Genomic DNA, 12,279 nt, shown 5'->3' with positions numbered 1-12,279 from the left:
ACTTCCTGGAGAGGTTAACATCACGGTGGATGTTGCATCCGATTGCCCGGGTGGCAAAGTCTGAACTATTAGTTGTAAAGTGGTCAATCCGGTTTGTACCGTTGGTTTTGTTTTTATTCCTGCCGTTTGACTCATCATCTCTGATGTCTCAGTAATTGATATATTTCCATCCGTTGTCAATTGAGGTGTTGTTGGAAGTGTTTTGGATGTTGTGTCTCTGCCTCCTTGGTCTGTTCACATTTGCACCATAAAAGAACAATTAGTATACAAGGATGATCATACGGTCATACAAGAAATTATGTGTTTCTTTCTTCTAACATTACTTTCTCAGTGGCTTGCTTGATAGTACTGCAAAACCTGGTTTTTAAAAGCGACAACATCACGGTACAAGCAAAAAACGGTTGTTAAAGCCAGGTGGTCTTTAGAACCAGGTGTCATGCATTCGAGGCATGTCGGATCGTGTACATTGTATGCACATACATGAGCAGGTACTTCCATGTATATGTACTCATATTGAAAGGTGTGTGGAGCATAGAACACTTTTGTGCAGGCAAAGCACCCATGAGTTCCACACCTCACTCAAGTGCATGCAGCACACCGTGCACTTTCACTTGTCACTTCTGTTGACTGCATGCACTTGCTTCTGAGCACACTTCTACCCTATTGCAGTCAAGCTCGCCAGCCAGGATAGCACTGTTCAAGTGGCTAGTTTTAGCGGCTGTATACAGGTCAGATATTACACTGAAAGTCAGTCGTTGGTCGAGCAAGCCAGATGGTTGCTGCGCCCGTTGCAGTTTCTGCGTAGAACTGTCCGTGCATTGAAATGCGGTCATGAAAATCAGGTGGACGCTAAATCAGGTAGTTGCTAAAACCAGGTTTTACTGTACCCTAGTATCTCATTTTTGCCGAAATTTCATGCTGGGAGGTTTATACTTGGGAATATTCTTGGTTATGAGTATCCTAACTTATGGTTAGGCTCAGGTGGAGAGCCAAGGATTAATTTCTAAGAAGAAAGAGGACCAAAGAGCTACAGGTTAGCGGATATTATAGCGTAACTTGTAGCTCTTTGGTACCCTTTCTTCTTATCTTATAGTTGGTCTTCTTCTTCTTTTTTACACTTTATGTCTTAGACCGTACGGTATGGGACATGTATGGGATAGCGCCAGGCATGGCACATTACGTGATCAGGTACTTGGGAATATTCTTGGTTATGAGTACCGTAAAGTCGCGGATAAAAGCCGGGCTTATAAGCACATAAGCTGCGTTCTGCATCAGGCTTCAATGCAAACCAGGCTTGTATGCAAACCATGCTTATATGCACCACTGATATTTTTGCCAGGCTTCGTATGCACATCGGCCGATCCGGGCTTGCACAGAAGCCAGGCTTCTACGCGCGACACGCGTAGATCTACCACTGACTACCGGTATGGCGGCAGTTTTACTATGCACTGTACATAGCGCATTCACTCTTGACCTACCCGATCCGCGCTTGCATAGAAGCCAGGCTTCTACGCGCGACAGGCTTATATGCATTGACCCGTTTGATTTTCAGGCTTCTATCCGCAATGTGCTTGTATGCAAACCCGGCTTTTATCCGCGACTTTACAGTATACTACCAAAGTAACTTATGGTTAGACTCGGGTGGAGAGCCAAGGATTAATTTCTAAGAAGAAAGAGGACCAAAGAGCTACAGTTTAGCAGATATTAGAGCATAACTTGTAGCTCTTTGGTCCTCTTTCTTCTTATGACTTATGGTTGGTCTTTTTTTTATACTTTCTGTCTTAGACCGTACGGTATGGGACATGTGTGGGATAGCGCCAGGCATAGCACGTTCTGTGATGACTGCTCCACCACACAAAACACACATCAAATTGAAGCGCCATGGACCCTGGCTAGCGCTAGTTGCTACTAAACTAACGTCTTTTGCATAGCTTCAGGAATAAATCAATATTCTATCTGTCAGTCTAAACCTGAGCATGTGAGCTACTCCGGGGAAGGTTTTGGAGAGGCGTTATTTGTAGTGGTGTGCACGGGTATTCGGGTACCCGTGAGGACCTCGCGTAGACGGGTACAGAATAGTACCCGTAAACCTGAAGTCGCAGATGACATCATGTACCGTGCACGTGTACAAATTCATGTAATGCTCCACATGTCTACCCAGTGTGCAAGGGAAGGGGTGCATTGTGGTGTTACCGTGGAAACATTACCCGCTAGGGTACCCGTGCTACCTGTGGGAAACTACCTGAACCCGATACCCGAAGAACTTGCTACCCGACTCAGTCCTAGTTATTTGTGCATTGTGGACGTGTATGTTTTAAAAGCTATCTAAACACAAGCGTGGCACCTTTGCTTTTTGAAATTTGGTTACAAACAATTGCTGCACCTCTGCGTCTGCCAAGTACCTAATTGCTGTTGGTGGTCATCTTGCAGCTAGAACAAAGGAAAATGTCCTCCAATTCATTGAAAAGAAAAAGGACCAAGGAACTACAAGTTACAGTCAACTTCGCGTATAACGACACTCGGCGGGGCATCAGAAAAGTGTCCTTATTCGCGAAGTGTCGTTATACCCGAAGTCCCATTATAATTATGTATTACAGTTGGATGGGACTTTGCTCTGGGCATGGAAATTCTGTCGTTATTCGCGAATTGTCGTTATATCCGCAGTCGTTATTAGCCAAGTTGACTGTACACTGTAATGTCCACTAACACCACCAGTTACTAAACAATCAGCTCATGGGATAACATTGCACGACACTGGCCGACGGTACTGACGTTCTACAACTAACTGGCCGTCAATGTCGTGCAATGTTATCGCATGAGCTGATTGTCTAGTAACTGGTGGTGATAGTGGACAATATAGCGTAACTTGTAGTTCCTTGGTCCTTTTTTCTTTTCTATAAATTTATCCTTGGCTCTCCATCCGGGTCCGTCCTCCAATTCCTCATACAAATGTCACAACCGTGATGTGAAGTTTGCTGCCCGAGTTTGCTGAGCTCTTGACATCTTGTATTTTTGTTTTACCAGACCCTTTGGGAAGGGGAAGCTCAGCTCTGGATGCAAAGGCTCAAGACCCAAATGAAGGTAGCATGCTTTCTCCGCTATGATACAGGATCAACTACAAATTAATGGACATAAAGTAACTCAAAAGCCTAGAATGAAATCCCACAGTATAGGCGAAGAAGCCAGACTTTTTGTGGCTAGTGCGCTTTGTTTGGCTGCACAGTTTTTCTACCAGCAAGCATGACACCCTTCCCCAGTACAGCTAGATGGCCTTCTGAAGTTCTGGTTACAGCACTCACACAGTCACTCCACAATGCCGGCTGGCATACTGTGGATAGCGGCGTGCTTGAGAAATGATGAGAAAACGGTTCGTTGCGGTCGCAAAAGTTGGTCCGTCATTGGCCAGACTGGCCCGAACAGTTCCACCGCCCCTGCGATGCATGTGTTTCCACTAGCCTTCTGGGTGGTCTGTAAACGTGATGTCTCAATGAACATGACTGAACTGGAAATGTTGCAGACCACGTCAACAATGAGTAAATTTCAAGCATGTTAGAGTCCTAGATTTGTAGACTTCTATTTTTATTGCTCGACTGCCTGCATGCACTACACAAGGCTTTGTTGCCATTGTCTTCAGTGAAAGTACATGCAGTAGATCTGGAACCTGCAAAGTACAATGCCTGTACTAGTGGATGTCCTATTCCATGTGAGGGTAATGACTGAGAGTGGGAAATTCGTGTCTTTCAAAGCAGATTAGCGTGTCCTCTATTCCACTCATCATGTGCAGATATCCAGGCATCTATAGTGATATGAGCACAAGCATTCCATCCTTACCTGGGGTACCGAGGGTCTCCTGTCCGGTGGCAGTTAGCATCAACACACACCAAACACTGACCGCCGACAGGAGCGAGGTGGACAACCGCCGTTCCGCCATATCTCTCCGGACCGCCACGGCTTCGATGATCCGGCCTCCAATCTGTGAACGACTTCAATCGCACTCCTGCTCCCTTCAGGAGCCTTTCGACGAACGGCAAGCCCTACCCTCAAGCAAGATACTCGTGTTAGAGAGATATTGGGATGGGCCGTGGCACACAGTACACGGAGCGCCTGTATCAATCACTTTTCTTCTTCTTCGAAACTCCAGTCATTGAAGGTTGTCGATTGAAGTTTGAAGAACATGCGCTCTGCCGTTGCGGTGCCGTTGGCAGTGCGCTGACGGATGATGTCTTCCGGGGCGGCCGGCCACGCGCGAGTTTGACTCGGACCCGTGCACTAACGAAATCGACGCAACCTGACTGTGACTGGCACGCGCAACGGTCAAACTCAGAGCCTGTGATGGATATCTACTATGTAGTGCACTGCGGTTCTTACTAGTCTTGGCCGGTAGAGCCAGATCATGATCCTCTTCATGTCTGCGATATGGGAGAGGTGCAATATGCTGGGCGTGGGGTGGGTAGATCTATGTGTAGTTGTGCTAAGTCAATTCCAAAAACCGTCCACAATAACAATAGGATCTCCATGCTGTCTACGCAAAATGGTTGTAAAATATCACAGTCCTGTAGAGCTACAATTTGGCAACATAGAACACAGCAACAGTTACATGAGTGTACATATACGTGTGCATTGTAATCGTAGATACATTGCATACAGTCATGCTACTGAGGGAATACTCAACTGAAGTGTGGACCGAACCCATGTCTTGGCACTGGACGGTCACGTGAACCCACGTGCTCCCGTGTTGACCGTTTATGGTATAGTTGCTGCTCCATGGTCCGTCATGAGTAGATCTCAGTTTGCATTTAGATCACTGGTGTCTACCAGTGTCAGTGACTGTGTGTCAGTATGTTTGGCTCTTGACATGCCCCCTCCTCCTCCTTTCTGCTGTCTGCTCAGTGTGCAGTCCTTGTCTATCCTCTTGCTGGGGTTATGACATGTCTGTACAGTATGCATAATACTATGTACAATTTGTCCATCCTCTTGCTGGGATTATGACATGATGATCAGGCATGTAGTGCTTGTCTATACTAAGTAGCTCGTGCCGGGACTATTACATGTCGGTACAGACCGTGCATTACTGCCATTAGTGAGTAGCGATTGCCCATCTCGTGCCGGGATAATGACAGGGCTGTGTCTTTGGAGCCGCAGCACGTGCATGCACATGCAAGACGAAGGCACATAATTGTGTAGGTGAAAGAGAAGACCCAGGGCTACTCACTATTCACTAAGTCTTATTACTGACTCTGATAAAACATACTTGAAGTACGGCGAATACATTCCCCTCTTCCTCCCCTCACAATGGTTTTACTGCATTATGGCGCGCTTTGTCTGCGTAGACGCCGAGACCTTTGAGGTCGACAGAGTTTAGAGGGTTTGGAAACGTGCCTCTAATCACGCGTACAGCAGACAATGTTCTTTTAACAATTAACTCCCAGTATCGAGTCAGCGAGAATCGGTATATTGCTCACAGGAAATGGCAAGGAGATAGTCCAACGAAGGAAGAATTCTACGTGCAGAGACAAACCACAAACTACTGCCAGAAGTCCAGAAGTGGAAAAAGCAAGAAGAAGAAAGCCTGAGCCGACTTTCAATGCCCGAGCTAGATCCTCGTAAAGGATACTTGGTGGAACAACAACAAAACACATGTATACAAATATGGTAGAGTACATAAGCATGTAGCAGAGTTCGCAGGAAGTGGTACATCTGCGCAACGTTCCGAGGGTCATGCGTAGCATGGTACTCTACGTAGCCGACAATGGCAACATGATAAAGGCTACATCCTGTAAACAAAATGTTGCCGCGCAGAATTAGAAGCTTGAGAAATGTACAAAATTACGAAATCGCGGAACGAAAGATAAATCGCAAGAAATCCGTGCAGGCACTACAGATACTCCCCCGCCAGTGTACAAGCAGTAGCGGGACATGATAAGAAAGGGAAAGACACGGAAAAGGAAAAGCCGAGAAAACATTAAACAGAAAAATGAACGCGCCGAACAAATGGTTTAGCAGCAGCAGAAAGGGGAGTGCCAGGAACAGCAATGGAAGAAGCAACCGCAGCACTGAGACTGGCAGCTCCATACGCGGGTTTCACGCGGTCAATGGAGATGGTGTCCTCTCGACCATTCAACTCAACCACCAGAGACTTGGCCGAACGGGAAAGAACACGATGAGGACCGGTATATGGAGCTTGGAGTGGCTGACGGTGTCCATCAACGCGGACGTAAACATGAGTGCATGTGGAGAGGTCAGCACTGACAAAAGGGACCGGTCGGGCCTGAAGGCGAGTGTCAACCTGAGCTGGTCGGATAGAAGACATCGTGTCCCGAAGACGCGCAACATATTCAGCAGTAGGCACCCAGTCGTCGTTGGGAGTGGGAGCGAGGAAGGCGCCTGGGAGACGGAGCGTTGAACCATAAACGAGCTCGGCAGAGCTGCAGCCGAGATCAGTCCGGAGAGATGACCGGATACCGAGGAGAACGAGAGGCAGTGCAGCGACCCACTGGTGCGGCTGTGGTTGCGCTTTGATGGCGGCCTTCAGTTGGCGGTGGAAGCGCTCGACTAAGCCGTTAGCCTGCGGATGATAGGCAGTAGTACGACAGCGATTAGTACCAAGAAGATGCATTAGCTGCTGGAAGAGAGCCGATTCGAAATTCGAACCACGGTCAGTCGTGATGACAGACGGCACGCCAAAACGAGCAACCCATGTCGACACGAATGCCATGGCAGTGGTCTCTGCGGTAGCATCGGTAATGGGCACGGCTTCGGACCAACGGGTGAAGCGATCGACACAGGTCAATAAGTAGCGGAAGCCCTTGCAAGCCGGTAGCGGGCCGACCAAATCAATGTGAATATGGGCGAACCGTTGATCCGGAGGAAGGAAACGGGCGAGTGGGCTCCGTGTATGGCGGTGAACCTTGGTCCGTTGGCACTCGGGGCAAGTACGAACCCAGTGCTGGATATCACGCTGCATGTGTGGCCAAATGTAACGCTGAGCAATCAGGCGGCGGCTGGCTTTGATGCCGGGATGTGAGAGCCCATGCAGGGAGTCGAACACCTGGCGACGGAAGGCCACAGGCACGTACGGACGTGGTGTGCCAGTTGAAGTGTCACACACCACTGGACGGCTGGACTCGGGAACGGTGACATCCTGGAATTGCAGAGTGGTATCTGAAGCAGAACGGAGACGCTGTAGGTCAAGGTCCGTGGTTTGCGCAGCAGTGAACGCATCATAGTCCAGTGGCCGGACGAAGAGGGAGTCCACTGAGATGGAACGGGACAGAGCATCAGCAACACAGTTTTCGGTGCCGGAGATGTGCCGTAGATCAGTGGTGAATTCGCTGATGTAAGCCAAGTGCCGGCATTCGCGGGGTGAGCGCGTTGGCGAATGTACACGTATCGCATAGATCAAGGGCTTGTGGTCCGTGAGGATGAAGAACTCCCGACCCTCGAGACAATGCCGAAAGTGCCGAACGGCATGATACATCGCGAGCAGCTCACGCCCGAAGGTGCTGTACCGCGTCTCAGCAGGCTGGAGAATACGGCTGGAGAATGCTAGGGGCTGCCATGTGTCGTCTACCTGTTGTTGGAGGACGGCGCCAATGGCAACATCCGATGCGTCAACGGCAAGGCTGAGGGGAGCATCAGCAACGGGATGAATGAGTAGCGTCGCCTGTGCTACAGCGTCCTTGGTGGCCTGAAAGGCGAAGAGTGCCTCAGGAGAGAAGCTGAGTGCAGCGTTGGCGGGCTTGGCCGAGCGAAGTAGCAAGCAGAGAGGTTGAGTCAGCGCTGCGCAGTGTGGGACAAATCGTCTGTAGAAGTTCACAAAGCCGAGGAACCTCCGGAGTTGACGAACAGAGGTAGGCTGCTCAAATGCTTGAATAGCAGCAACACGATCGGGCAGCGGAGCGATGCCAGCCGGAGAGACATGATGCCCGAGGAAGTTGAGACTCGACTTGGCAAACTCACACTTGTGCGGCTGAATGAACAGGCCGTGCTCTGAGAGACGCTGAAATAGCTTTCGGAGATGTACACGATGTTCGTCGAGAGAATGACTGGCGATTAGGAGATCGTCAATGTAGCCGTAAACGAACGGCAAACCGCGGAGGACTTGGTCAAGGAAGCGCTGAAAACTCTGTGCCGCATTACGCAGGCCGAATGGCATCCGAAGGTACTCGAACAGGCCGAATGGCGTTGTGATGGCAGTTTTCGCGATGTCGTTAGGATGAACGGGCACTTGATGGTATGCCTTGACCAGGTCGAGCTTGCTGAAGACCGTGCAGCCAGCAAGGTTAGCGGCGAAATCGTGAAGGTGGGGAATCGGGTAGCGATCAGGCTCAGTGACGGCGTTCAGGGCGCGATAATCGCCACAGGGGCTCCAATCTCCGGACTTCTTTTGAACCATGTGCAGAGGAGAAGCCCAAGGACTAGATGACGGCTGGATGATACCCTGTTGGAGCAGAACGTCAAACTCAGCGCGAGCAGCTGTGAGCTTGGCTGGTGACAGACGACGGGGGCGAGCAAACTGAGGTGGGCCGTGGGTGGTAATCACATGCTGAATGCTGTGCTTTACGGAGCCCAGAGCAATATTGGCCTGTGGCAGCAACTCAGGAAAGTCACGTAGAACAGCAGTGCCCAGAGAGTCAGTAGCAGGCGTAGCGAGGACAGGACTGATGGGCACAGTAGAGTCAAGGAGACCAGCAGAGGAAAGTTTGGTCCGGGAATCATGCAGACAACGATGCTCCAGGTCGACATGTAGGCCGTGGTGGGCTAGGAAGTCTGTCCCCAGGATAGGCGAGGTGACGTCTGCAACGACGAAAGTCCACGTGAAGTTACGTCGGAGGCCGAGCGTGAGCGAAAGCGAACGTTCACCAAAGGTGCGAATAGGTGTGCCATTAGCAGCCTGGAGCTGCACCACCGATGGCGGGCTGGGCTTGTCACTAGCACGGGGTGGGATGACACTCACTGCCGCACCCGTGTCAATCAGGTACGACAGGGTCGTGGCGGGATCGCGGATGAACAGCAGACGGCCGGGAGCAATGGATGAGCCAGGGGTGATGGCCGCCTTCACTGCCTGGCTCCCCTGTTTTCCGACTGGGAATCCGTCTGCCATGTGCACCCCGGTCTGCAGTTGCGGGCGCGAGTGCCGAACTTGTCATGGTAAAAACACAAGCCGTCCCGTCTTGGGCTACCACTCCGAGATGCAGAGCGGCTAGCAGAGCGGCTAGACGACCGCGAACGTGACAGGCGGTCAACGGCGGCAGTGAGCGCAGCAACTTGTGCGCGCAACTCGCTCATATCATCACTAGCCGCGGTGGCAGGCACTGGGGCGGAAGCCGGCATATTGGCAACTGTGGCTGGCCTGACCGAGGGAGGAGACACCTCCATAATGCGGTCCGCCATCTCCGCAACTTGAGCCAGCGGTAGTGTGGCGGTCGAGGAGGCCAACACCATCTGGATGCCGGATGGCAAACGCTGAATGAAGAGCTCCCGAAGTAAGTTTGCATCCATTGGTGCGTTGCTCAACAATTGCTGCATGCGGCGCAGCAGCTGGCTGGGTGTCCGGTCGCCCAGCTCCTCCTGCGTCAGTAGCTGGCGTAGACGCTGCTGCTGGGAGGTCTCCGTGCGACGGATCAGAGTCGCCTTCAACGCGTCGTAGCACTGTTGAGCCGGTGGAGACAGGATGAGGTCACGGACCTCGACAGCGACCTCGGGCTCTAGGGCGCCGACGACATACTCGAACCGGGTGGTTTGCCGTGTAATGGCTCGTGTGGCGAAAACTGCCTCCACCTGTGCGAACCACAGGGCAGGGTCCTTGGACCAGAAAGGCGGCAGCTTGAGGCTCACAGCATTCGTTGGAGCCAGTAGAGCGCTGGCCGTAGGTGGTCGCGATGCAGCACGATGACTGGCAAGTAATGCGGCACTCGACGGAGCGGGGGTCTGCAGGGCCACAGATGGGGCGGCACTAGTGGCCGCAGACGGAGTGTTGCCGGTGGCGGGCGCTGGCTGGAATAACGGCGACGAACTAACGTCCAGCGGTATAGACATTGTGAAAAAGACTCGACGAAGGCTCGGGAGACTGAAGAACGTTCAGGGTCACCAATTTAGAGGGTTTGGAAACGTGCCTCTAATCACGCGTACAGCAGACAATGTTCTTTTAACAATTAACTCCCAGTATCGAGTCAGCGAGAATCGGTATATTGCTCACAGGAAATGGCAAGGAGATAGTCCAACGAAGGAAGAATTCTACGTGCAGAGACAAACCACAAACTACTGCCAGAAGTCCAGAAGTGGAAAAAGCAAGAAGAAGAAAGCCTGAGCCGACTTTCAATGCCCGAGCTAGATCCTCGTAAAGGATACTTGGTGGAACAACAACAAAACACATGTATACAAATATGGTAGAGTACATAAGCATGTACATGTAGCAGAGTTCGCAGGAAGTGGTACATCTGCGCAACGTTCCGAGGGTCATGCGTAGCATGGTACTCTACGTAGCCGACAATGGCAACATGATAAAGGCTACATCCTGTAAACAAAATGTTGCCGCGCAGAATTAGAAGCTTGAGAAATGTACAAAATTACGAAATCGCGGAACGAAAGATAAATCGCAAGAAATCCGTGCAGGCACTACAAGAGCAGCCTGGCCCATCCACCACTTCTCGCACATATTCGGGAATAATTATAGTGGACTTTCGTATAAAAAAAAGATACAAAGTACACTTTCCTGCTACCCATGGAGGTACGTTATATCGGGGTTCCACTGACTGCGTACTGCATTGGGCATGGACTGGCTGGACCACAACGCTACTTCTTGGAGCCTGGCCACAGTACCATACTCTTTACAAGCTACATGTACATGTATGTGTGGGGCGAGAGTCCACAGTCAGTGTGGCATTGGACAATCTAGGTCACGACTATAGCAGGTGGCATGGCATTTCCTTAAAACAAAGTCCCAGGAACTGGAGAGCTGTGGGTAAGGTGTAGTCCTGGAGGTAGTGACGAAACATCAGTACTGGTACATGCACTGTGGTCACTCTCTACTCTAGCAGTGGAGTATCCCTACTAGGCAGTAGGGATGCATACAAAGGGTTTGTATTACTCATGGGGCAAGATTCTCACACAACTAATATTGTAAGCTAGATAGTTTTCTTTCAAGTCGGTCACAAGAAACTGCTTGTCCGCAAAACGAAACATAAGGAAATGAATGGTATACAGGAGATTAGGCTACTGAGGTGATACTAATTTACTAAAGGAAAGCAAAGGGAATCATTCTGATGAGGGGTGACTGACCCTTCTTTCGGAAGTATTATTACTAGATATTTTTATGATTGAAATCCATGTATATCAGGCTATGAAATAAGAGGAGTAAAAAGATGATATCAAAATTACCTCAGGGCTTAATTTCAGAATATTATGTGAATAGCCCACAACATAAATACGCAAATAGTATCAAAATTTTGAAGGACGCTTCACGCAGCTTCATTATACTTGAATTGTTTGCAGGCAACCTGCCTACACTCAAGAGAGCACTGCATTTCACACAAATCCATTGGTATCGTTACAACGTTTCGGTCTTTATGACCATCATCAGGAATGAAGTGGACATGGAAAGAACAGCAGTATAAAAGAAGGAGGCAAGCAAGCAAAGCGCGGTGCATAGTGACATCAGACTACAACTCGTCAGTTCCCAACCAGCAAAAGAAAGCAATTGCTTCCTCTGAGTTCCTGCGTGCCGTCCGCCTATCCTCCGATGCCGACACCCTAAAAAGTAGTGAAGAAAAAGTAACCAACATCCTAAAATTCAACAACTTCCCAGAGTCAGTTATAGTTTCGGCACGTGAACGAGCTATGCGCCCCCGACGTGTCAGAGTGCAGAATGAATACCGTGTCACCCTCAACCTACCGTTTCACACCGAGTATATCCACAACAAAATTCATAAATTACTCCGGAAGTACAAGATAAATGCCCAGCTGATTTACAGGAACCGCCGTCTAAGTTCTATGATTTGCACGTCTGCCCTCCGCAAACCACCATGCCGCAGGTATGTAGACCCGTCCAAGCCCCGTAAGCGGGGGCGGCCCAAGGCTGCTTGTGTCGCCTGCATGTCCGGTTCAGAAGCATGCACAGAGCGAAACGTGGTATACCACCTCGAGTGCAGATGTGGTGATAAATATGTCGGAGAGACGTACCGCAGCCTCGCTACCAGGACAAAAGAACACAACGACGACGCACGCAACACAGTGAGCGGCACCGCGCTGGGTGAGCATTTCGCGGCCAAGCATGCATCT

This window comes from Sycon ciliatum, chromosome 1 (genome assembly GCF_964019385.1).
Source record: "Sycon ciliatum chromosome 1, ocSycCili1.1, whole genome shotgun sequence".
Taxonomy (NCBI): Eukaryota; Metazoa; Porifera; class Calcarea; order Leucosolenida; family Sycettidae; genus Sycon; species Sycon ciliatum.
The sequence above is the reverse complement of the archived record's forward strand: the minus strand, read 5'-3'. Positions refer to the sequence as shown.